This window comes from Periplaneta americana, chromosome 8 (genome assembly GCF_040183065.1).
Source record: "Periplaneta americana isolate PAMFEO1 chromosome 8, P.americana_PAMFEO1_priV1, whole genome shotgun sequence".
NCBI classification, from domain to species: domain Eukaryota; kingdom Metazoa; phylum Arthropoda; class Insecta; order Blattodea; family Blattidae; genus Periplaneta; species Periplaneta americana.
The window spans coordinates 115,414,188-115,439,588 of NC_091124.1; the positions used below are offsets into that span (position 1 = coordinate 115,414,188).

A 25,401-nucleotide genomic window follows, 5' to 3' on the forward strand; every position below is an offset into this window, starting at 1 on the left:
GCATTCAGCGTATTCCGAATCTCACCGGATCGGTGAACATCAATGACGTCACGCTGCAGCGAAATAGGAACAAAACTGCTGAAAGGTTCGATGGCTATCATGGCGGCTGTACAAGTTTTTGTCTGTGCTACGCTAGCAAGATTTTGCGAAATTTCCGTACTGTCATATCGTTCACAGAAAAGAGAGCATAAAAAATTTATTTCCTGAACCAGTAATAATAACTGGTCCGTTGACATGTTCGCTCATAAGCCATTAACATATTGTTTTTACGTTGTGTTCATTACAAACAATACAGCAGAACCAAATCAGAATACATCGTCATGACACAAAAGTGTACGATGCCATTCGTCTGCTAATTCCCGCCCTATACAAGAACCAATCAGATTCATTGATGGCGGCCGATGGAGACTGTCACCATCTCTGCAAACTGATGAAACCGGTGCGACACCGGTGGAGCATCAGTGACGTCATCGTTGAAATTCGGAACATCGTGATGCCATCAGATTGCCCAGCGCTGAGATTCAGAATACGCTCAGTGTGTCAGTTCGCTGTTGCGTGTTGATTCCGTTAGTGGAGTGAATGTTCGTTGAAAATGTATAAGGTTGAACTTTTCCTTGTGAAACGCAATGTCTATTGAGAGGAGAGACCGTGCACTGCTAGTGAAGTTGTTTTACCAGAATGACAGCAATAGCAACGCTGCATCGCGGGAATATCGCTGACAGAAACAGTTGAGAAGATGTTCCATATCAATTAATGGGCTGAAGAACTTTATGAAAAAAATTCGAGGAAACAGGTGAATTGAGGCACTCAGAAGCAAAGTAATATAAGTGATTTTTTTTTAAGTGAGATAAGTATATATTCTAAATCTTTAACGTCACTTCTGTTCCGAGAAAAAGTACTATAAGTGCAGTTCCAGTCAGTGCTGCTCCATGTTGGCCTTACAATTGTATTACAATGCATACAGAGTTTTGACTAAGAGGCAAACTAATACAAGTGCGTTGTTTACATATTGTTGTTGCGTTTCTTCTGTGTATGACTAATTCATTTGCCATAATGGAGAGAGGTAATAGATGACATATTCGAAACATCTTCGTGGAAGGCCTGCACACATTGAGCTGGACCAACTATATAGTGATCCAATAAGGATAACTTTTGCTTAGTGGAGCAACTTGCAATAGCTAATGAAATTCATCCCACTCATACACCACTCTTTCCTTGATGATCTGAAGCATTAGGATGGGCCTATAATAAGGACTGTAGGACGTGGAAAAGTGCATGGAAGAGGAAGTTGAAGGAATATTCGCGGTAGGAGCACTACAGATGCACTTCATGACAGAAACACATATATGTTTCAGCAGAGAGAGATGTGATTTCATTAGATGAGGCTAGTGACGTAATGAACAGCGACTAAGGCTGAATTTCATTTAAAATTTGAAATTTTCTTAGCCCTCTTCTTTCGGAGTACCAAAAACCACATCAACTTTTGCCCTAGAAATTTAATATAATATTCAACCAATCAGACATTTTGTATTAAAAAAGGATCTAAAAATACATTTAAAATTGCAAGCCTCATCCAGATCTCAGATGTTCTTCAAACTGTCAGATAATACCCTATGTAATTTCTACAAAACAAACAAAGAAGAAATACCAGTCTATAACACAGACATACTCATTGCTAAAACTCCAGTTGTAAATGAAATTCCTCCATGAAAATGGATAATTCCAGAATATAGCCTACAAATTGCACGAAATCATTTAAAAAATGATCCTCCATAGATACATTCTTAAGTTAGATGCCTTGGAACTACTCTGCAGCACATATAAGGATTATCTTCAAATTTATACAGATGAATCTCTAAATCCTAATAATGGAACATCAGGAGCAGGGTATTATATTCCAAAATATCAAGAAAATTACTTCATACCATGTTCAGCCTCCTCCAGTTTTGACACTGAATTGCTAGCTATTGATGCTGCTCTTCAGTGTGTTACTCAAATATCTGAAAGATGTATTTGAATGCTTACCGACTCCAAGGGGGCTATATTTAATATAATTAAATATGTACCACACCTATACGCATATAGAATTATTCCAATTCAGAAACAACTGAGTGAACTAAAAAAACTCCAAAAGGAAATAAAATTTCAATGGATACCTAGTCATTGTGGTCTACCTGGAAACGAGAAAATCGATAACGTTGCGAAACAGGCAACATATTTGCAACCAAGACCTCTTCAAGTGATATCTCTATTCAGTGCTTTTGCTTCAGTAAAGTCTCATTTTACAAACCTATGAATCAACAATTGGCTCTCTTCTGACAAAGGAAAAATTTTACAGTTCGTTAAAAAGAAACCGAATGACCTGGAAATGTACAAAAACTTGCCCAGACATGTTCAAACATTTTTAACAAGAGTCAGAACAGGTCACATTGTCACACAATTACCTACACCGATTTCACATTTCTGATACTCCTACTTTTCTGTGGTGTAATAATCATGATGAAGATCTGGAACACATTCTTCTCTACTGTCCATCCATAAACCACAAAAGAAGGACATTAAAATCACCAGTATCAGTTGCAGAAGACACATCTCTGCAGTATATATTGACTACACCCCAACTCTCGCTACTAGCAACAGGCGTCTATAATGAACACCGATCAAAATACCCCTAATTTACTATGAAAAAGAAGAACTGAAAATACTACAGTGGACTATAGTTGACTTTATGTTGTTTGCAAACAACTGGATACATTAAGAAGACTGATTGATTGATTGATTGATTGATTGATTGATTGATTGGTTGGTTGATTGATTGATTGATTGATTGATTGATTGATTGATTGATTGATTGATTGATTGATTGATTGATTGATTGATTGATTGATTGATTGATTGATTGATTGATTGATTGATTGATTCTTTCGGTTATACAGACACATTTTTTGTTATAATATGATAATAAGAAAGCTCAAGTGCTGTTAAGACAGAACTGTTTCAATGTCCTAAGCAATGTCCTTGTTCTTGTTTTAAATAATATAAAAATACTGAAAACCCTTGCACTTATATTACTTTTCCATAAAATATTTTCGTGTCAAAATAATACAAGTGACTTTAGGGCCCTATTTTACCTAAACTGTTTTAGAATAGATAATTTCTATTTAGAAGTTAAAAAATATAGGTACCAACATATACAACTGTAATTTTACAGCAACATAGTCCTGTAACAGATTTTTTAATTTCCGTTTCAACTTCAAAGTCACTTATCTCAAAACTTACTAAATGTCACTGGTATCACTTGGCTTCTGAGTACCTCAATTAGGTGTCGCACCAGGGAAATGACGGCGGCCTGTGATGTTACGCCGATGTTACGCCAACTTATTCTCATATAATTGAATCGTTTTATAAGGCATGATTGTGTGTGAGAATTAACGAACTCTGAACCCCAGACACTGATGATACTGCTTGGTATGTTGCAAAATTCGTTGAAAAATAGAGCTCTCTCGAAAAATTAATACGAAACATGCTGGAACCATTTCATCAGAATTGTACTTTGATTTAACGCCTAACTGACTTTGAGAGTTCCTAGTCTATAAATATCCGTGAAAGAGGAATATAATGTCTTTATGTATCATTGCTTGTGTGAGGTACGTCGAATTAATTTGTATCATCTCGTGGGGTGCGGCGACTTGTGACGGGGGATGGATTTGCTTGCTTTTTCCACTCTGGAATTATTAATCCCATCCCAGCTTTGCCAATCTTATTAGGTACACACAAGATGCCTTTCTTGGAAATAACTAAACCACGTGTTTTGCAGGTTCCTATGATTTTCACGTAACTGTACTTGGCATTGGAAAGAGTTGTTATGTACCCCTCCCAAAAAGGCTCGATTTTCTTGGGCATTGCTACTGTGTTACACTGTGCAATCTGATTATGAAATCACTCACTACTGGTCTGTCACCTCTCGCCGCAATTCAGCTGTCGATGTGATTCCTGACACATATGACATTATTCAAATTCGTTATCAGAGATCGGAAACAATCCTGTATTCGTTTCGTAACTGTTCAGTGTAAAAGTAAAGAACTTCCTGCTTAAATGGAGTCACTTTTACCAACAGTTCATCATTTTTCTTGAATATTTTTAGTTAAAGAATTTGAAGAAATATGAAATTTTCTTCGAATTTCTTGAATAAAATGATATTTGGCTCTGTATATTGTATTGAATGCTTTCTGCAAACATCTTTCCTAAAATTATTTCTAAAATATGGTGTCTACATACTAATTGCAGCATACAATATTAAAAAGAATTGTATTTCCTTAGATACATATTTAAATTATGAAGAAGTGTATGATAATGTTTTTACTCCAGTTTTTAAATAATTTTGCAATATTATATTGACATTTGGAGCTATATTAAATGTAATATTATATTCTAGCATCTATTACCATTAGCGTATGTATTTTCTTTCTTTCGTTTGTGTTGTTTGTTTTGTTGTTTTTTTCTCTTATTATGTATTTTGTGTATATATCTATGTAAGCCACCTGTAATTGGAAGCCTAATTCTGTTGGTGGTGGATTTAAAATAAAATAAAATAAAATAAAAATAAAATAAAATATCCCGACCTACAATGTGTTCCATAATGTCTCACAGGCAAAGAAAATATTGCTAGCAGAGGAAAGGAGAAAGATAATTGCTACTCAACCAATGGTAGAGGTCACATTCCAGACTTATCTTGAAGTTGGGAGGAGATACAGCGCTTCAGACCGCCCAACTTGAATATAAGCGTAAGATGTGACCACTGCAATTGACTGAATACCAATTATCTTTCTCCTTTCCATTGCCGGAAATATTTACTTTGACTGTCAGACGTTATGGAACGCAGTATAGTTTCTGTTAGTAACGGAATACAGGCGTCACAGTAATTGCCAACGTTACTTGCAGTTATATCAGAACACATATCTACCATAGTATCAGTAATATCCCAGCCTTGAAGATAACAGTAGGCTGATTTTCTAGTTGATGATGTGACCTATGGCACTACTAATGGCTTAATAATTCCACATCCTTATACCAAAATCGCCAAGAGATCGGTAGTTTCTCGTCACGTCACTCATTACTTTATTATCCAAATGAGCAATTAGTGATATAAAGACATATATTTTTAATTTTTCTCTGAAGATTTCTATCTAACTTTCATTCTTTATCTGGGAATTATAGAATGGCTTAATGAAACTCATCGATCTTCTGGTCAATAGCTGCAGCAAATGCACTTAAAACATGCGCTGCACTCAGAGGATTTTGTTCTGTCAAAGTCAGTTACCACATTATCGTCAATAAGTATGTCTGTTAATAATGTTTATTTTCACGCTGAGAAAGACCACAAAACACTACTTCATCAATGCCCTCAGACAAGACCGTCTCCAATACTCAGACCTTAATATAGAAACAAAGATGGCTGTCGTTACGGTCCAACCACCCCCGTCTATTATAGACGGCTCCGTTACATCCTTATGTAAAAAGAGTTATATTTTTCTTATTTATTAAGTTGATTACTAAATTGTGTGTTTAATGAACGTCTAGCGTTATTTTATGAACAATGTTAGATACAATTGAAGACATTGTTACAAAAACAGCCCTAGTCATTTTAATGAAATTGAGTTAAGGACACATTTACTACCTTTTCAAATGTTTATAGACTCCAAAAATGACACATATCAGGTACAATAACCACAAGGATAAACACCAGTTGTACGGAAACAGCTGACATGTGTTGTTCTATTTATTTTTATTCTTCTCCTGAAAAATAGCAATTTTGACAAGGGTTGTTTTTGTAATAATGTCTTTAATTTCAAATGTGAGACAAGATAAAAATGAACTTGACAGTGCAAACGCAGCCTGAAAATAGTTTTGAACAAGTTAAAAATCATATTCTGAACTCCGTATAGGTCACTGTAGTAAATGTAAACGTTCATTAATGTTTGTTAGGCATACAAAAAGATAACACATAACCGAAATCAATAACACAATTAAACCATATAAGCGAATATCACTGCTAATACAACTACTGCTGCTGCTTTCACTACTATTAGGCCTACTGTTACTACAGTGCTACTGCTACTACTACCGGTACTAATAACAATAACAATGATGATAATAATAATAATAATAATAATAATAATAATAATAACAACAACGCCTTACGTTTTACCTTCTTATTAGATGACTGTTGACGTAATACTAATGTCCTTGGCCTACTTCCTTCTGAATTTTAATTCTTTACGTTTCGTCACATTTAGACTAACTCTTCATGGTTAGATCCTCACCTCTTTTCATTTTTTTTTTCTAAAATTGATTTGAAATATTTTTTCTTCGTTCAAAACTTAATATAGTTATTAATGAAAATATTTGCTAACACTTCCACAAATTTCTTCACAAGGCTTCTAAGTTCAACGCCACGTATGCACAGATCATCCATATTAAAACTATTTTCACACATTTGCACATCCAGTGTAATTACTGTGGTCCTCTGAGATTTTAATTTGAGAAATTCAAACACATATTGACTGCTTATTGGGACTTTAAATAGAATATACACATTACAGCACAAGGAAATTAGGAAAGAAGAGGAACACTTTAATCCACCCCGATTTAGTTCACTGAAATATGTAAAAATTTCTTCCGTATGACACTGCAATGCAATATCCTCCTGAGATTGCAAAATGACTTGGCAATTGACACATCTCCCATTTTTACCTAATTTTTCAAGAACTTTCTTTCTGGTGTTGCTAGCAAGGCAGATTAAAATCTTTTATGTCTCCACAGGAATTTGAAAATTTGGAACTTGTTCTAGTGCAGATTCCAGAGTGTCTAAATCTTCAAATATTTCTTTCCTGCTTGTTTTCTGCATTTCTACAGCAAAATAATTTAATTTGAATTCACCAAATTTATCAGATTTCAATTTCAATACTCTCAGCATTTTGAGTTTCCTCTGCGATTCAAGAATTTGGTCAACTGACACATTGCAGCTGCAACCACTTAGCCTTCTACAGTATATGCACAAATTCTTGCTTCTAAGCTGTCAATTTGTAATTTGGCTAGAAGAATGTAGAGCAAATCGAAAGTACTAAAAATATATTTACATACTGTATGATTGTAATGAGAGTATGGGTCAATGCATTATAAGTTTTTTTGTCAGTTTCTCCCCTATGTCTGACATATGCCACATATCAGTGTAAGTTTTCAAATTTTCCAGTTTGTCAGCATTGATTCCATTGATTGGATTAGCATCATCATTCCTAGTATATTTTCCTTTCATTGGGTGTTTCACATTTACAATGGTCCACCATTTATTGATGAATTTCAGAAAATGTATTGTGCAATCAGAAATACTAACTCCTTCTTTCTTGAGTGTTTCAAATGCAGCTATAATCTTCAAACAAAATTGAAGTAGGATAAAGTGCTTTTCTAGACAAATTAGGAGCTAACTTTAGTATTATATTCTATTCTGAAAGAAACAGATTTTTCAGTTCAGAAAACTTTGCTTCTACACTAATTGTATATTGACATATATTATCAGCACCCTCAGTAGTGTTAGTGACTCAGTGATAGGGAAAATCTCTTCAACACTTGGTATTATGAATGTCTCATTAGGTCTACTCAAACAATTGTTGCGGATACATTTTAGTAAATGTGCCTTATCTAAAAGGAGGAATAGACCTAATTGTTTACTTGGATATGCTGGATTTGGAATGCAAGGTTTCAGAGCACCAGCACACAGAAGTTCAAACATTTTTATATTTATAGTGTGATTGTCTGACACTAAACACACTAAACACTATATCTTTCATCGTTTCCAATACTTCCAATGTTAGTTTATATAAAGTGTTGGCATTTAACTTTTTGATTGGAAAAAGGCCTATAACATCTTTGTTATGTGAGCGTGAAGAGGATGACATGAAAGCCTCCATGGTACTTGCTGTGTCTGTTGCTGAAACATTTTCTACTAATCCCAATATTTCCCCTGCTCTATATGATACCTTAAGATTGAGGTAAATTTCATCAAGCATAACAGAAATTATTTTTTCTCCATTTCTTAAAAATCTTGATTTTTCTTTTAAGTAAGCCTTAAGATAAAGTCCTATGCCAGGGGAAATGGAACCCATTTTACTTGAAACTTGTTTTAAATAAACTGGATGTGGCAGAGTCATTACATTGGTTTCTCTCAACGACTGATAGGCTCCAGGAAATGAATAACACATTTTTTTCTGACGAAATTAATAAATGGGAATTGTATCTTACTTGTGTCCTCGATGATGATCATCATCATCATCATCGTCATCATCATCAGTACCGTTACCAAGAGTGTCTCTTTTATTCTTTGTTAATATTTTAATCCTTTCATTTACTGTAATTACCGTACCTTATCTGTGTAGCTACTGAGGTGATTCACTAAATTATCAAATTTAGTCCATGTATCACATTTTAGATCCTGCAATTCAGGTGCTGGGATCTCAACAAACTGCTTCGTTGGAAGACACATATTTCCAAAAAATACCATAATATCTAAAGTATTAGTTATTTTAAAACTTAACAGATAATATTGGAATTTCTTCTACGTCGTCATCTTTTATTTTCAAGAAAATAACATAGTCGCCTTTGACAACAGACGTTATAAATGGAGCTACACTTCTTTCCTGAACTTCACTTTTAAGCTGATGAAAAGTGCTAATAACGTCCTTTTCACAACATTCCCTGAAAAACTGTTCTTCTTTCTCCATCTGTTCCTCTCTCCATTGAGCTAGATTCTTTCTGGGAGCTGAAAGACTCACAGTATGGTATGAAGGTTGGTTGGGAAATGTGGTTGGTTAGGCATCATTGGTAAATTTCGGAAATTTGCGGGGAACACGAATAGGATCACCAGCTACGACAGGAAAAATATCTTCTCTTGTAACAAATCTAGGTTCAAAATGTTTGAAGCATAAAACTATAGTTTCCTTAACGTGTAAATTGTCACGATGTATTCACCTTAACCATTTGTCTCGTAAAGATTCATCTTTCGGGTACTTAAACGTTGAAATATCAGACACAGATCCATAATTCGAACTACAACCTGGTACACAACACGAACGACCCATTTCACTAAGTAACTAACACATAAAAAATACCATAACAAAACCACGTGGTAATCATGCTTGGACCGCCACCGGCGCCATTTTGACCACTATCGATACTTCCATTAAGGTGTGACTATTGGAGACAGTCTTGCCTCAGATTATAGAGTTGTAGTGGCAACAGTAGGAATTTAATTGCAATTGTGCTTTTATGTTGTGTAGATTGGAAATTGGCAATAAGCAGCTATTATCATGTATTTACTGCAGTGTATTACAGTCTAGTTTTGTAAATATATCTATAGGTAGGATTACTTCAGTGGAAGAGTCGTTTATAGCGTCAAGAGAAGATATACTACAAGTTGGTGCTTTTGTGTTTTCATTAAATATTTTTCTGCCTTTCCGTGATTGATTCTTCTTTCATGCACGAACGTGAGATATGGTAAATTAGGATCTGTTGGACAGTCGGGCATATTAGACACTTTGTACTTTAACGTTTTACCTCGCCACTTGTGGGCACCACATTCTGCTAGAAGTCAATGACGGAAGTAGCCACGAATGGGGCTACTTCCGTCATTGACTTGTAGCAGAATGTGGTGTCCACAAGTGGCGAGGTAAAACGTTAAAGTACAAAGTGTCTAATATGCCCGACTGTCCAACAGACCCTAATTTACCCTACACCAATGTCACCAGTCCTCCCTTGTCTTCCATTTTCTCTTTGGGCTACGAGAAAGTTTTTATCTTCTTGGAATTTCATAATTTCTAATGAATTAGCATGTACTATGTCAAACAAGTTTTCGTCTTCATAAATAACACTACCTTCGTGAATTGCTTGAGTATCCGTTTCCTTTGAACAATATTATTTTTAGATGTTCTCATTGCTTGTTAAGGGAATCAAGTACCTATTTGATCTGATAATTAGAGAACGGATTTTTATGTGCTAAAATACAAATATTTATTTTACTTGTTAAAAATAAAAAAAAATGCCGAAACATTAAAAGTGCTTAGCCAAAATTTCACTGAAGTACCTTCTTTTTATATATATATATATATATATATATATATATATATATATATATATATATATATATATATATAAAAGAAAGACAATTTGTACCAGAAAAACTTCAGTTGTTGGCAGTTTCATTAGAGTTGAAGTGTATAACAAAACTGTCACATCGAAATTCTTGAATTTAAATGCAGTCAAATGTCTCTTAACAATGCCTTAGGCCGGGTGCACACAGATCAGACGCGACACGACGCGGCGAGGCTTTACAATGGCTCGCGACAACTGATTTGCTGGTTGTGTAGGTTTAGAAAACTGGCCTAGGCTAGAAAATGGCGTCAATGAAAGAAGATTGTCTATATGAGAAATTCCATTGTAGTTTTGGTTATTATTTCTTAAGGATGCCTAATACGCCTAAAAATCTATAGAATTGAAAAAATCTTAAAAGTAAATACTACTAATGTAGTGCACAAACGTCATTTTGTGTTTTATGACTACTTCACCACTCACAATAAAGAAAAATAGTACATTAAATCAATAATGAATGATAGTATAGAGCAGAGAAGTAGGCCTACTACAAATTATTATTATCAATATTATTATTCACCTGGTGTTTTCATCTCATTTGCAGTTTCTGACATAGTTTTAGAAACCACATTATTGTCGTGATATTGGTACAAAGATTTTACGGAACGTATATTTTCTGTATAAAATCAACTAATTTATCCTCATCGAGCTCCATTATGAATAATGTGCATTACACAACAACAATAGTATCTGTAGATAGTGAAAGCGTGCAATCATAGTCACTACTAACGCATGCGCAGTACACTGCAGTTATCAGTCTACTCGCGACGAACCTCAAGAAATTATTCGAAGTTGTCTCTCTGTGTCCCTTGTGTCTGCTCGCGACCGACGCGCCGCGTCTGATTCTGTGTGCACCACATAATAAGAAATCAATGGGAGATAAGTACCATGAGACAAAATGTCGCGTAGCGCCGCGCTGCGTCTGATTCTATGTGCACCCGGCCTAACACTGTAGAAAAGTTCTTTCCACGTCACAGGACTCCAGCCTTACATAATTGGAAAACGGGAGGTTGACATACCGTCAATTTCACTTATACTTTCACCCTCCAAAACTGAGCAATTTTACACGTCGTTTTATATCCGCTGTTTTCCAGTGGCGTATCATGAAATTTTGAGCAGGGGAAGCTAACTCAAGTTGTCTTTCATGCAATATGAGAAAACGTATTACAAAAATACAGTTTTTAAATAAATAGTAGTCAATGTCAAGTCAGCAGTCGAAGATTGGTTGGGACATCGTAAGTAACACCAATAAGGCATGACCTGAAATGAGACGTAATAAAATACGATTTCACGGTTTACACATATCTCTTAACAAATAGACACGTATACGTATAACATTAGCTCACTCCCTGTTATACTTAGAGAAATCACAATATTAGTATCATTACGTAAGTATGCGTCTGTCTTTTGGTTGCGTCCTTCATTGACAGCAAGGGAGGCGGTCATTTGTTTTTTAAATCACACTTTTGTTCGTAAGTCAGTCTTGATAATACAATTGTCCTAAAAAATTCAAGTAAATTATTGTCAGGAACTGTTATTTCGCTCATTATTTATTATATCAGCCACAATGCACACTAACACTTCAACTGAACACAACTGACGAATAGGGATAACTCGGAAACTACTCGTACTTATTTTGAATGTTGAAGCTAGCTTCTTTTCGAGCCTTGCGACTAGGATAGTTTAAAAGGGATGGAAAATCTGCGGGGTGGATTACACAGAAGAAACCGGTCTGCTTGGAAGCTGGTGTGTGCAGGCTTCTTGTTTACTGCTGCATCACAAATAATCCTGAGCTGCCGCATCACAATATTTAACGCGTAAATTAATAAATAATTTTTTCCATAAACTGCAGGTTTATTATGAAATTATTATTAACTGGGGAAGCTAAGCTTTTTAGCTTACATTGACGCTACGCCACTACTGTTTTCTTTATATAATTTAAATTTTTTAACACTTGTATTATTTAACCACGTACTGTGTTCAGTTTTTCTTCGACGGTCTGCATCACCCTGATCGTTTCACAAAGGTTTCTAGTTTTTATTATCACACAAAAAGCTTGCATTTGCGGATATGAACGCCAAATCATATTTTAAACTATCATCTCTGGGTAAATATTTGAAATATCTCAATCGATGATGCATCGTCTCTGTCAAATTTATTTACAACAGACGGCTTTGAAGAAAAACAATATACTGCCACTGTGTTTCCAGATATTGCCCAAGCATTTGATACTGTTTGGCATGATGGTTTAATGCTAAAATTATATAGAATTGGTTTTCCTGACTATCTCACACGCATCGTGAAAAGTTTTTTATCTGAGCGTCAGTTCTCAGTACGTATAGATGGCATTAAATCAACGCTTCGTCCAGTTTCAGCCGGAGTACCACAAGGATCTATACTGTCACCACTTCTCTTCAATATCTTCACATATGACATTCCATGTTTACAACCGTCACACATAGCTATGTATGCTGACGATACAGTTCTCTTTTATTCTCATAGTAACCTAAATACTGCAATCAGCACTCTTCAGACATCCTTACAGGAGCTGTCTAAATGGTTCTCTGACTGGAGATTACTACTCAACATTACCAAGACAGAAGCTAAAATCTTCTCTTTAAGGCCTATTCATAATCCACCTCCTTTGGTTCTTCTAAATGAACAAGTTACATGGCTCTCTAGTCAAGAAGCTGTCAAATATTTGGGAATATTATTAGACACGAAACTTACATGGAATGCCCATATAACTCGCATTGTTACACTAACCTCTTCTAGAATTCGAAAATTATACCCTTTGGTTAACAGACGTTCACAAATTGGATTGGACTGTTCAATGCTACTCTACACCTCGCTTGTACGACCTCTTTTAACTTATGCAGCGCCAGTGTGGGGGATAGCAAATAAGACTTACATGCATCGCCTACAAGTTCTCCAGAACAAGTTACTGCGTACTGCAACAAATGCCCCCTGGTTTGTAAGAAATCAACAACTGCATTAAGAATTGGGAATTCTTCTACTAGAACAGTACATCCATTCAATGTCAAAATCTTTCTTCAACAAACTTCCTGGTGTTCCCGGAGCTGTGTCATATAACATTGGAGCAAGATCTTGTCAGCCACCTCGACTTAAAAGGAAACTCCCTCAAGACATCCTTCTTAGTGATACTGACGACTCGTCATAAATTTAACACAGAAAATCATCATATTTTTATTCACATAATTCACAAAAATGTTTAATTAATTAATTTAAATTAATTAGAGGAGCCTTTAGAGCCAACCTCAGCATGATATTCTGCATGTGATATTCCATAATTTAACAGTAGTCTGTATAACAAGTTTGCTGGTCGACCAATATTACACATAAAAAAATACAACAGACGCGAATTTTTGAAAATGACTGGCATAGTATTAAGTTGACCGAGGCGAGTGGAGTCCTGCACCCGGAGCGCCACTTGTACTGATAATGGAACGCGGTACAGCCAGCTGAATAGAACAACTGAAGCACTAAACATCTTGCACGCGTGTCCATAAAGCGTCGCCATTATGGAAAATTGACTCAATATTATGGCAATTTAATTTTTTTTCTTATTATCGTATACTCTAAAGCCTTGCGTTTTTTTAAATCGCTGCAGTAAAGCGCTTCATGTCTTTGCTGCAGCAAAATGAGGTTCGAAAAAAAACGTACGTAGGTCAACTGACTGCAAAATGGTGGACATTTAATATTGGCTTCTATTTCTGCCGTAATAAATTTAACCCTATAAGAATCGAACATATTAAATAATTTCGACTTGCATGATAATGACATGGAATTATTATTACTAGACGATTTTGACAATAATAAACGTTGCAAAAGACCAAAACACACATTCCGCCATGATGGCTCGTGCAGCAAACTCGTAAAGCGAAGTTTTGATTTGCTGCACGCTTGCTACAGCGCTGCTGCAGCGACGGTGAAGCAAATGTAATAAAAGAACGGTCTTGCTGCAGCGCTTTACGTCTTGCTTTAAAAAAAACGCACGGATGTCCGATACAATATACTACATTCAATAAATGTCGAAATAATTAAACCCCGAGTAGACACATGGAGTCACTTGTTACTCCGTGAATTCTAGTCTATCGCTACCCGGTTCCATTTTGGTGTGACGCATTCGTCATTCTCATTAGCTGGTTTTTAGATGCTGTAACGTAGTATTAGTTCAGTGGTTGTGTTAAATTTTTGTAAATTGTATAAACGACCAACAAACTGAACTGGAGACAACAGTCACCCACGTGCATATTAGAATAAAAACGAAATTCTCATTTCTATTTTCTTCTCTTATACGTATAATAACAACTTTCTGACAAATATTTAGGCCTATACTATGATAGTAGGTAAGTAGATAACAAAGTGAACTGACGTCATCGGTCGGAGGGCGTGGAGGGCTTGGAGAAGCGGAGCCAAAGTTAGGGGGATGGCGTTGCTCCGTGACTGGTTGAAACATAAGTGGGGAACTCAATTTTGATTAGTAAATGGGGCGGGTCTCAAATTCGATTGGTTAATGGGGATGGAGACCTCATGTATCTGAGTGGTCGTAAACGATCATTGGGTGGAGTGATGCTCGTATGCGATTGGATAATAGGAGAGAGATAATTTTGGGGGATTGGAGTGTTGAATTGCGATATGTCGTTGGTGTTGCAACATTTCATTGATAGTGGGGGAGGAGGTCTGGTTGCCCCAGCGTGATAGTAATCAACCTTGAAAGAACTAGGTCACACGTGTCAAAAGGAAGGCGATGTTTTGAATACACATGTTCCTGTGGGTCGTATTTGATACGTGTATTATTTTTTCGACCACCACCTGTTCCCTGGCCGGTTGAAGATAAAGTTCTGTTGTGAAATATGTACAAGTTTTTATTACGCAGTCGGTGTAGCCGTCTGTGTGAGAAGTGGACTACGCACATGGAAGTGACAGCGAGACCTCGACAATATGACATTGAGGGCACGTGGCTCTCTGGAGCACGCATCCTCTTCACCATACTTGAAAGAGAAATTTTGTAATGACCTGTTCCCCGGTTAGTTGAAGAGAAATTTCTATTGTGAAATACGTATGCAGTTTTTGTTATGATATCTTGTCTATGTAGCCATCTGTGTGCGGATACGAATAATGTTGTATCAATATGAAGGAATTTAAGTCAATAAAATGTAAAAAAGTAATAATAACAATGGAGAAAACTCAATTCTCACTTCAATAATTACCTATGAACACTAGAATTGAATAAAATGTACAACATAATAACAATGGAGTAAACTCACTTCAACAATTACCTGATTACTGTATTTAAAGAGGCATAAATACATAAAATTAGCATGATATATTCTGAAAGAGCCAGAGTACACCAAAGTATTACTATCATTATTAATGATAAATTAATACAATAATTAATGCATGGTTTCATTAAATGGATAATTAAATAAACATAGAATGATGATTGACTCCTTTTTTATATATCTATGGCTAGAAGTAAAATCTTTTACCTTATTCCAGACATTCGCGGAGCAGACTGTAATTCTCACATCAGTTGTTAAAAGTACAAAGGGAGATACATAAAAATACTTGAACTTCTCAGGATAGATTGACGCATAAACATAGTCAGAGACCAGACTGTAATTTATAACTATTATTTGGTAATTCGTTAATTAATGTACTGGTGCAGGTACACTGTAAACAAAATGTCTGTTCTTTTCTTTAAGAAATATTTCATCATTTATGCACGATTTAGTCTGCAAGAGCTAGAGTTCAAAAAGTATTACTATCATTACTAATAATTAATTAATACAATAAAATTAATGCAAGGTTCCATTAAGGAAGTAAAATCTTTTACCTTACTCCTCCTGCGAAAAAATGTAATAATAATAATAATAATAATAATAATAATAATAATAATAATAATAATAATAATAATAATAATAATAATAATAATAAAGAGTAATAACTCTGTAACCCAAAATTATTCGCTTTTCCAAAAATAATTGGAGTTTACATTTATAATTACCCATCCTGAGACAAAAATCACGTTTCTTTCTTTTTTTAATTTTTGTTTGTATGTATGTCTGTACCCATCACCGTAAAAAACAGCTTATTACGAAAATAACTCCATCTATTTAAAGCGGCCTTGCACAACAAACAGAAAGTATTATTCATTTAACACTATTGTTATATGGTAATTAATACAATAATTAATGCAAGGTTTCATTATATGGATCATTAAATAAACATATGCGCTTAAAAGAGGAAGTATTAGTTTCCTCCCGCGAAGGAGATAAATTGTGTACGTTGTACAACTGGATGTACATAAAAATACTTGGAATTCTCCAGATGAACTTTTTATTTTTTATTTTAGTCGGTTATTTTAGGATGCTTTATCAGCATCTTAGGTTATTTAGCATCTGAATGAGATGAAGGTGATAATGTCGGTGAAATGAGTCTGGGGTCCAGGATCGAAAGTTACCAGCATTTGCTCATATTGGGTTGAGGGAAAATCCCGGAAAAAACCTCATGAGACAAAAATCACGCTTCTTTTTTTAATTTTTGTTTGTATGTATGTCTATCTGTACTCATCACCGTAAAAAAAACTTATTACGAAAATGACTCCATCTATTTAAGGCGGTCTTGCACAACAAACACAGAATATTATTCACTTAACACTATTGTTATATGGTAATTAATAAATCTGTTTTTCTGGTGATTTTTGCTTTGCCAAAAATATTTAGTGTAAACATGTATAATTAACCATCCTGAGACCAAAAATCGTATTTATTACATTTTTGTTTGTATGTACGGTATGTCTGTCTATCGGGATCTTTGTTACCTTTTCACGCTATAATGGCTGAACCAATCTCTATGAACATTGTAATATAAATTCAGTTAGTTCTAACTTAGATTTTAGGTTATATGGCATTCAAAATACTTTTGGGGTGAGAGGGGAATTATAAGGCGGTCTCAATTAAATAAATCGAAATATCTCGCTTGTTATTGATTTTCATTAAAAATGTTACACAACAAATGTGTCTTTGACCCATAAGTTTTATTCCATGCAAAATTGTGATAGGACTTATATTTAACAACACATTTAACAAGCACAATTTTAGACTAATAGGCTATAATGATTCGTCTATTTAAGGCGGTCTTGCACAACAAACGGAGAATATTATTCATTTAACACTAGTTATATTTATACAAATATTTTCTATAATGGGAATGTATAAATGTTTATCAGGAAGAGATGCATTATATAACCCACCCAAAACAGGCTATTAAAATAGCGAAACCACAAAAAAGGTGAAAGGAAATAGCGTTTCGATCAATCAAATTATCGATTTATATCGTTTTTGCACTCTCTTTGTGTTCATCTCGAGTATACATATTATTCATTTAACACTGTTATATTGGTACAATAATTGTCTTGTATGATGGGAATGTATAAATGTTTATGAGGAACAGATGCATTATAGAACCCATCCTAAATAGACTATAAAAATATGCGAAGCCAAAAAAACGGTGAACGCAAATATCATTTCGACCAATTAAATTATCGATATATTTCGTTTTTTGCACCGTCTTGTTGATCACCTCGAGTACACAAACAGATCAATGAACATGAGACTGCTAATTAGATGCAATGAACTTACGTTACTGTAGAGTTGCGTCGAAACTCACATCTCAGCGACTGTGAAACACACACGTGTGAGACTGTCACATGACCTTCCTTTAGATTTCTCAGTATAACATTGAGTGCAAGGTCCATTGTATCGACATATTTTTTGACTTTAATTTCCTGGTTACAACACTCTCCCCGCTCACCAATAGAGAAAGAGAGAGAGAGAAATATATAGTTCTGAATATGCGTGTTGAATGGTTGAGAAATGGATAGAGTTATTTGTATGCATTATAATTTCATGTAAAGTAACGAATACCACTACTGTTCCATTAGCGACAATTTCTAATGCTATACTTAAATATCAAAAAGAAGTGGATCAAATTTTCCATATTGGCTTAAAATATAAGTCTATAAATGGAAATTATGGAATTATAAATAGACAATGATGCACAACCGAGAGAGTGTGAGATTAGCATCCGAGAGATCATGGGTTCAAAGTCTGTGGCCAACCAATCTGACTGGACTTTTTCATGGTTTCCTTAGGCACATATGAGTAGTTTACCATTTACCTCGATGAAGCGGAGTTATTTTACAAAATGTCACGAAATGATGTTCCAGCGCTCATAATTTACTCATATTCGTTTCCCGTGTCTCTTAAAATAATATTTATGTATCTACCGTATTGGTCCGAATATAAGCCGCACTTTTTATTCAAATTTCAAACTCGAAAAGTTGGGGTGCGGCTTATTTGCGCGGCCGATAATTTAAACTTGAAATGTGGCGCATGTTGCTACCGGTAATTTTATCATTTTGAAATGGAGCAACAATGCCACGCGCTCGTGTTTTAAATTGTCAGCAGTCGTATGGTATATGACGCTACAATGTACCAGTCTTCATATTACAGTGATCGTACTCTTTTGTATGGTAGAACAGATTAAAACAGTTTGTACGTAGCTACGGGTTCAGCCATGAGCGGAAACGTAGAAAGAAAAGCTTCAACAAGCTTGGGAATTTGGCGCAGTTATGACGCTAGTTTCAAACTTGCAGTTATTCGTCATGCTAGGAGTACATCTAATAGAGAAGCCGGCAAAAAGTTTAGTGTGGATGAGTCTAATGTGCGGCGATGGATCGCCTCGGAGGATAAACTTAAAAATGCCAATACAACCAGAAAATCTTTCAGAGGACCCAAGGCTGGGAAATACCCTGAACTAGAACGTAGGGTCCTTTCCTTTGTACAAGACAAAAGGAAAGAAGGGATGCCTATCTCTCGACAAGTAATCCAGGTAAAATCGTTGGAAATAGCGAAGACCCTAAACATTCCACAGACAGAATTCCATGGGAGTATACGTTGGTGCCGCAGGTTTATGCGTAGAAGTGGCCTTGTTCTCCGACGAAGCACTTCATTAGCACAGAGACTGCCAGAGGATTTTACTGAGAAACTCATCAACTTCCAGAGGCACGTCATTGAATTGCGTCAGCGCCACTCTTACCCATTACACCAGATCGACAATGCCGACGAGACGCCCGTATTTTGGGACATGCCGAGCAATATGACAGTTGACAATAAAGGGGCGAAAAGCATATCATTGAGAACAACTGGAAATGAAAAACAAAGAATCACTGTGATGCTGGCGGTTACGGCAGATGGAGGAAAACTGCCTCCGTACGTTATTCTGAAGCGTAAAACTATGCCCAAGGAGAATTTACCTAAGGGATTAGTGATTCGTTGCCAAGAGAAAGAATGGATGACAACCGAACTAATGGTGGACTGGCTAGCTACGGTTTGGAATCGCAGACCAGGTGCGCTGCTCTGTAAGAGGGCTATGTTAGTATTGGATGCCTTTAAAGGTCACCTCACACCCGAAGTAAAGAAGAAAATTACTGCATTGAAGACAGACCTAGTCGTCATACCTGGAGGTATGACATCAAAATTGCAGGTGCTTGATGTCGTCGTGAACAAGCCATTTAAAGACCATCTCCAAAAACAGTATTCGGATTGGCTTCTAGAAGGGGGTCATGCATTCACTCCATCTGGGAAGATCAAGAAGCCATCTGTCAGCCTTATGTGTGAGTGGATTCTCTCTTCATGACACACGATATCACCAGATTCAATCATCAAAGGCTTCAAGAAATGCTGCGTGTCTAATGCTCTGGATGGCAGTGAGGACGACGTACTTTGGGCGGAGAGTGATGAACAAAGTGACAGTGATGAAATAAATACCGGTACCGGTAGTAGTGAAGTCAGCAGTGACATTGGAGAAGACAGTGATTAGTTGTACCGGTATTTTTGGTGATTTACCCACGTAATACCGTAATTGAAGAAAAAGTGTTTAAATAGTGTAAACAGTTTTGTAACTGGATAAAGTGACAGGTAAATTTCACTGCACTCAATTTTCCTTTTATTCTCATTCTGCACTCAATTTTTCTCTTTTTTTCTCCTTTCCCTCTAAAATTAAGGGTGCGGCTTATACTCGGGTGCGGCTTACACTCGGGCCAATACGGTAATTTGTTTTAATTTCTTTTTATTTACACAACAATGATGCAGAACCGAGAGAGTTTGAGACTCGCAATCCGGAGGTCACGGGTTCAAATTCTGTGATTGACCAGTCTCACTAACACATAAAATATTCTACTTTTATATACTTCAGTTTCCCTTTGCCAATAGAACATGTAGTCTTTTTAAGAGTTTTGTCGTAAAGATGAGTATTTTTACTGGACCATATATGGAGTAAAAAATTAGTAGTTTACCATTGATCTCATTATTTTACAAAGTGTCACGAAATGACGTTCCTGCGATCATAAGTTACCCATATTCGTTTCCAGTGTTTCTTAAAATAAATATTTATATACCGCATTCATTTTAATTTTTTTATTTACATAAACAATGAAGCACAACTGAGAGAGTTCGAGACTCGCATTCAGGAGGTCACGGGTTCCTACTCTGTGGACGACCAATCTGACTAGTCATAAAGACGACTGCCAGATTAGAAATTAACATGTCTTGATTCATCACCGCCTCAATTAACAATACGATAAACATTAATCAAAATCTATAATCAGTTACATGAACACAAGCCATCTACAGCATACAATAGAAACAAGAGTAAAAACGGCCTACTGGTATATCCACATATTCTAAACACACGATATGACTACAGATGTTAAAGCGTGTATAAATAAACTTAACAATGGAAAAAAGATGCACAACGAGGTCAACATAAAAAATTATTTTTGTACACAATGACTCTAATTTGGAGTGATTTATTAAGGGCTGCATTCAAGACTAATTTAGAAAAATGTTAAACGAATTATTCTTGCACCAGAAACAGATGGTCCCTGACCCAAATGATCCTATTTACTTATTTGTATATAATAATAATTAACAAACATGTTAAAGGAACCATATGAGTGCTCTCTAAACCGAAATAATAGTATTTTAATTACTTAAATACAATTTCAATTAAGTAACATATTAAACGATTTATCTTTCTATCAAATACAGACCAAATGTCCTATTTTAATTATGTAATTACTTTTATATTTATTTTTAACAGTGCAGCGAAGCGCACAGGTTTGGCTAATGTTTAATAAGTCATTAATATGTATTCAAATGTAAGTCAATTTTTAATAATTCATTAATATACATTAAAAATAAAATAGGACCAATTGAATTTGATAATCTGAAGAAACTAGTTCGATTAATTAAAATGTATCTCAGTGAAACGTACAGCAGAGTCCGTTTCTTTCTGAGCTTTTCCAATTCACTGCGGGCTAAGGGAAAGAGACGTCTTTACTTTTTAACTTTCTTGTAGAATATGCCATTAGGAAAGTTAAGGATAACAGAGAGGGTTTGGAATTGAATGGGTTACATCAGCTGCTTGTTTATGCAGGGAAAACATTGACATTTTACTTGAAGCATCCGAAGAAACTAGTTCGGTTAATTAAAATGTGTCTCAGTGAAAAGTACAGCAGGCAGAAGATATCCTCTTCCTAAAAGAGATCCTAAAACTAGTGACGTCAATAATAAAGTATATCATGAAATAGCGATTTCTTTAATTAAATCCGTTTCCTAAAAATGATCCTAAAATCAGTGACGTCAACAACATGAAATAGCGATTTCCTTAATTAAATCCGTTTCCTGAAGGACATCCTAAGACCAGTGACGTCAACAATAAACAAAATCATGAAATAGCCGAAACATGTCATTTTTCGGATTTAGAGCAGTTTTTTTTAATCTTTGAAAATTCCTCCTGTAAATATTTCAGAGTGACATAGATTCCCCTTCTTCCCACCAATCAGAGAATTAGAATTAGGAAGAATGTGGGCGCCGCGGAACACGGCAGATATGAAATAAGCGCCTACCATTGTAAAAATTCGTCTGCTTACAACGTTGTGTATACGGAGTTCAGAGCTACAAAAAAAAATATATGCCTCTTGTGTGTGCAGCATATAACTGCAATATGAAAAGGAAAAAGACAACTGATACAATATCATAATTCAGGTAAATTTTATGAAGTTAAGTCCATAGTTTTCTTAATTAACAGCATTTTTTTCATGCGTAAATGTGAAATAAAGCCCGGCATACCATTCTAGTGTACTACAGATCCCTTTGAAAAAAAAAAAAAAAAAAAAAAAAAGGAACTGGAGAAACAGTTGGTAATAACTATGAAACGAGACAAATTGTGTCCCTCCGAACATAGCTTTTTGTGTTCACTACACTTACTTACTTACAAATGGCTTTTAAGGAACCCGAAGGTTCATTGCCGCCCTCACATAAGCCCGCCATCGGTCCCTATCCTGTGCAAGATTAATCCAGTCTCTATCATCATACCCCACCTCCCTCAAATCCATTTTAATATTATCCTCCCATCTACGTCTCGGCCTCCCTAAAGGTCTTTTTCCCTCCGGTCTCCCAACTAACACTCTATATGCATTTCTGGATTCGCCCATACGTGCTACATGCCCTGCCCATCTCAAACGTCTCGATTTTATGTTCCTAATTATGTCAGGTGAAGAATACAATGCGTGCAGTTCTGTGTTGTGTAACTTTCTCCATTCTCCTGTAACTTCATCCCGCTTAGCCCCAAATATTTTCCTTAGCACCTTATTCTCAAACACCCTGAACCTATGTTCCTCTCTCAGAGTGAGAGTCCAAGTTTCACAACCATACAGAAGAACCGGTAATATAACTGTTTTATAAATTCTAACTTTCAGATTTTTGGACAGCAGACTGGATGATAAGAGCTTCTCAACCGAATAATAGCACGCATTTCCCATATTTATTCTGCGTTTAATTTCCTCCCGAGTGTCATTTATATTTGTTACTGTTGCTCCAAGATATTTGAATTTTTCCACCTCTTCGAAGGATAAATCTCCAATTTTTATATTTCCATTTCGTACAATATTCTGGTCACGAGACATAATCATATACTTTGTCTTTTCGGGATTTACTTCCAAACCGATCGCTCTACTTGCTTCAAGTAAAATTTCCGTGTTTTCTCTAATCGTTTGTGTATTTTCTCCTAACATATTCACGTCATCCGCATAGACAAGAAGCTGATGTAACCCGTTCAATTCCAAACCCTGCCTGTTATCCTGAACTTTCCTAATGGCATATTCTAGAGCGAAGTTAAAAAGTAAAGGTGATAGTGCATCTCCCTACACTTCGAAGATAAATATATAGTGAACAACTCCATGAAGACGATGGACTATAGCTTATAAAAAGTAGGTCTATTTCGAAGACAACCCATAAATTAAACATACGGTTCACTAGTAATGGACTTATTTCCTTGTCACGCTCAGCCAGTTGAGAGATGTACGAAGCTTGTGACTGAAGCTTCCAGTTCCACTATGGGTAAAAAAACATAGATGATTTATAAGGTCAAGAGCAGTTTTACCCAGGTTTGAAATAAAATCAGAATACAATGTATAAAAATAAAGTATTAGGCCTATACTGTTGTTTATTTAAATATAAATATCTAATTTATGTGAACAACGTAGAAATAATATTTTCCTCTAGTTTTTATACATAATTATTGTGTCATGACTTCATTTGTAAGTTTTCATTTTAACAGTATTATTATAATTTTATATTTAGTTATAAGGCCTGTTATGAGGATTTAGTTATAATTTACAAGACGTCCATATTTCATTGTTACCTACGTATAATTACCGAGGATATAAAATTGTAAAACTCTGAAACATAATGAGTTACCATTTTTTATTACATTTGTTCAAACATTCATTTGATGAGAAAGAACGAAAACAACTTGCTCTTTCTCCTTACTCTTTGTATAAGTAGCTGCCAGTGTGATCTTTTCCTTTTTATGGGATTACATAATTGTATTTTTATTAATCTGTAAATTAAATTATTATAATATAAAGACACAGTAGGCCTATATTCTAGTTTTACAAGTAAGTAAACTTACCGAACTTACGGAGAATTTCTAAAATATAAGGCTGGATACATACCTCAAGATGTTAATAACAAAATCAACGCTATTATATTTAGTGTTTCTATAAGACACAACTTTCTCACAATATTACAGTTTTCAAATCAATAAAATTTACATAACCTATGTTTTCACTCATGAAGGGCACTGTCAGACAAGAAAGTGCAAAGTATTGTCAAGTGACGTAAAGAAATTGCCACGAATAAACATAAAAGATAACAGTGTCCCTTATTGTGTCAACTCCTTTCTTTCAGTCTTAATGCATTTTCAGTAATTTGTAACTTCAATTTTCGTACAAAAACGTCTACAGTAAAAGTATCCCATACTTTCATGAGACATTTATAGCAGGCTTTTCTTTAAGTTATTTCATGTTGTACTATAAAACAATTAGGATCTACCAAAACTTTAGTTTTATCTTAATACATTCTAGGATAGGCTGTCATTTTCGTAATCTTTGAAATAAATTGCATGTACGTACAGCATACTGTGTAATGTTTTGCCCAAGATCAGGTGATCTGAGAGAGCTGTTATTTTTGTGCCACGTTCATCAGGTAGAGTAGTATTTAACGGCCTTTCTATTTACTTTAATGCTCGAAGGGCCACTCTATAATCTCTTTCTAACTGGTTGTTATGTACTCACCCAATTTTAACCAAGAATATGCCCAAACCGTCCGCCCTCCTTCTCTATGTCACATCTTTTGGTACCTACTTGGGCCTAATATTGTCTCCATTACTAACTACAGTTTCCATCTAGAAATAGAAGTAATCTCCTGAAATATATGGTGCTTGAGATATTCTAAGGTACAGTACATGAGCTTTTCCTGTATACTTCATCTTTCGTTGAATTCCAAAGATAAAAGACACACGGGGTAAGGTCGGAGTCTCAGATCAACACTAATGACTCTGTCCTAGAACATTTAATTAATTACTTGATTGATGTGGCGGAATCCTATAGAAAGAATGTGGAATTTTTATTCCATCTCCATCATCTCTTGGAAAGGAAATATAAAATCAAATTCACATACCCATTTGCATTAGGGCCTAATCTTTTATTGAAAAAGAAAATGGTCCGACAATTCTTTCCCGCTCATGGCACAACACACACCAACTTTC

At 35.4% G+C, this 25,401-nt stretch overlaps 1 protein-coding gene across 9 annotated transcripts in view; it reads right to left on the reverse strand.

The window, feature by feature from the left end:
* LOC138704971 (uncharacterized) overlaps nt 1-25,401 on the reverse strand; it is a 157,604-nt gene that overhangs the window by 84,214 nt on the left and 47,989 nt on the right. The window contains exon 1 of one of the 9 annotated variants that reach the window (XR_011333516.1): nt 17,868-17,937. The exons of the other annotated variants lie outside the window; for them this stretch is intronic. The gene's annotated coding sequence lies outside the window, so the exon portion shown is untranslated. Of the gene's footprint in view, nt 1-17,867; nt 17,938-25,401 lie in introns of those variants that run through there. 9 annotated transcript variants of the gene reach the window in all.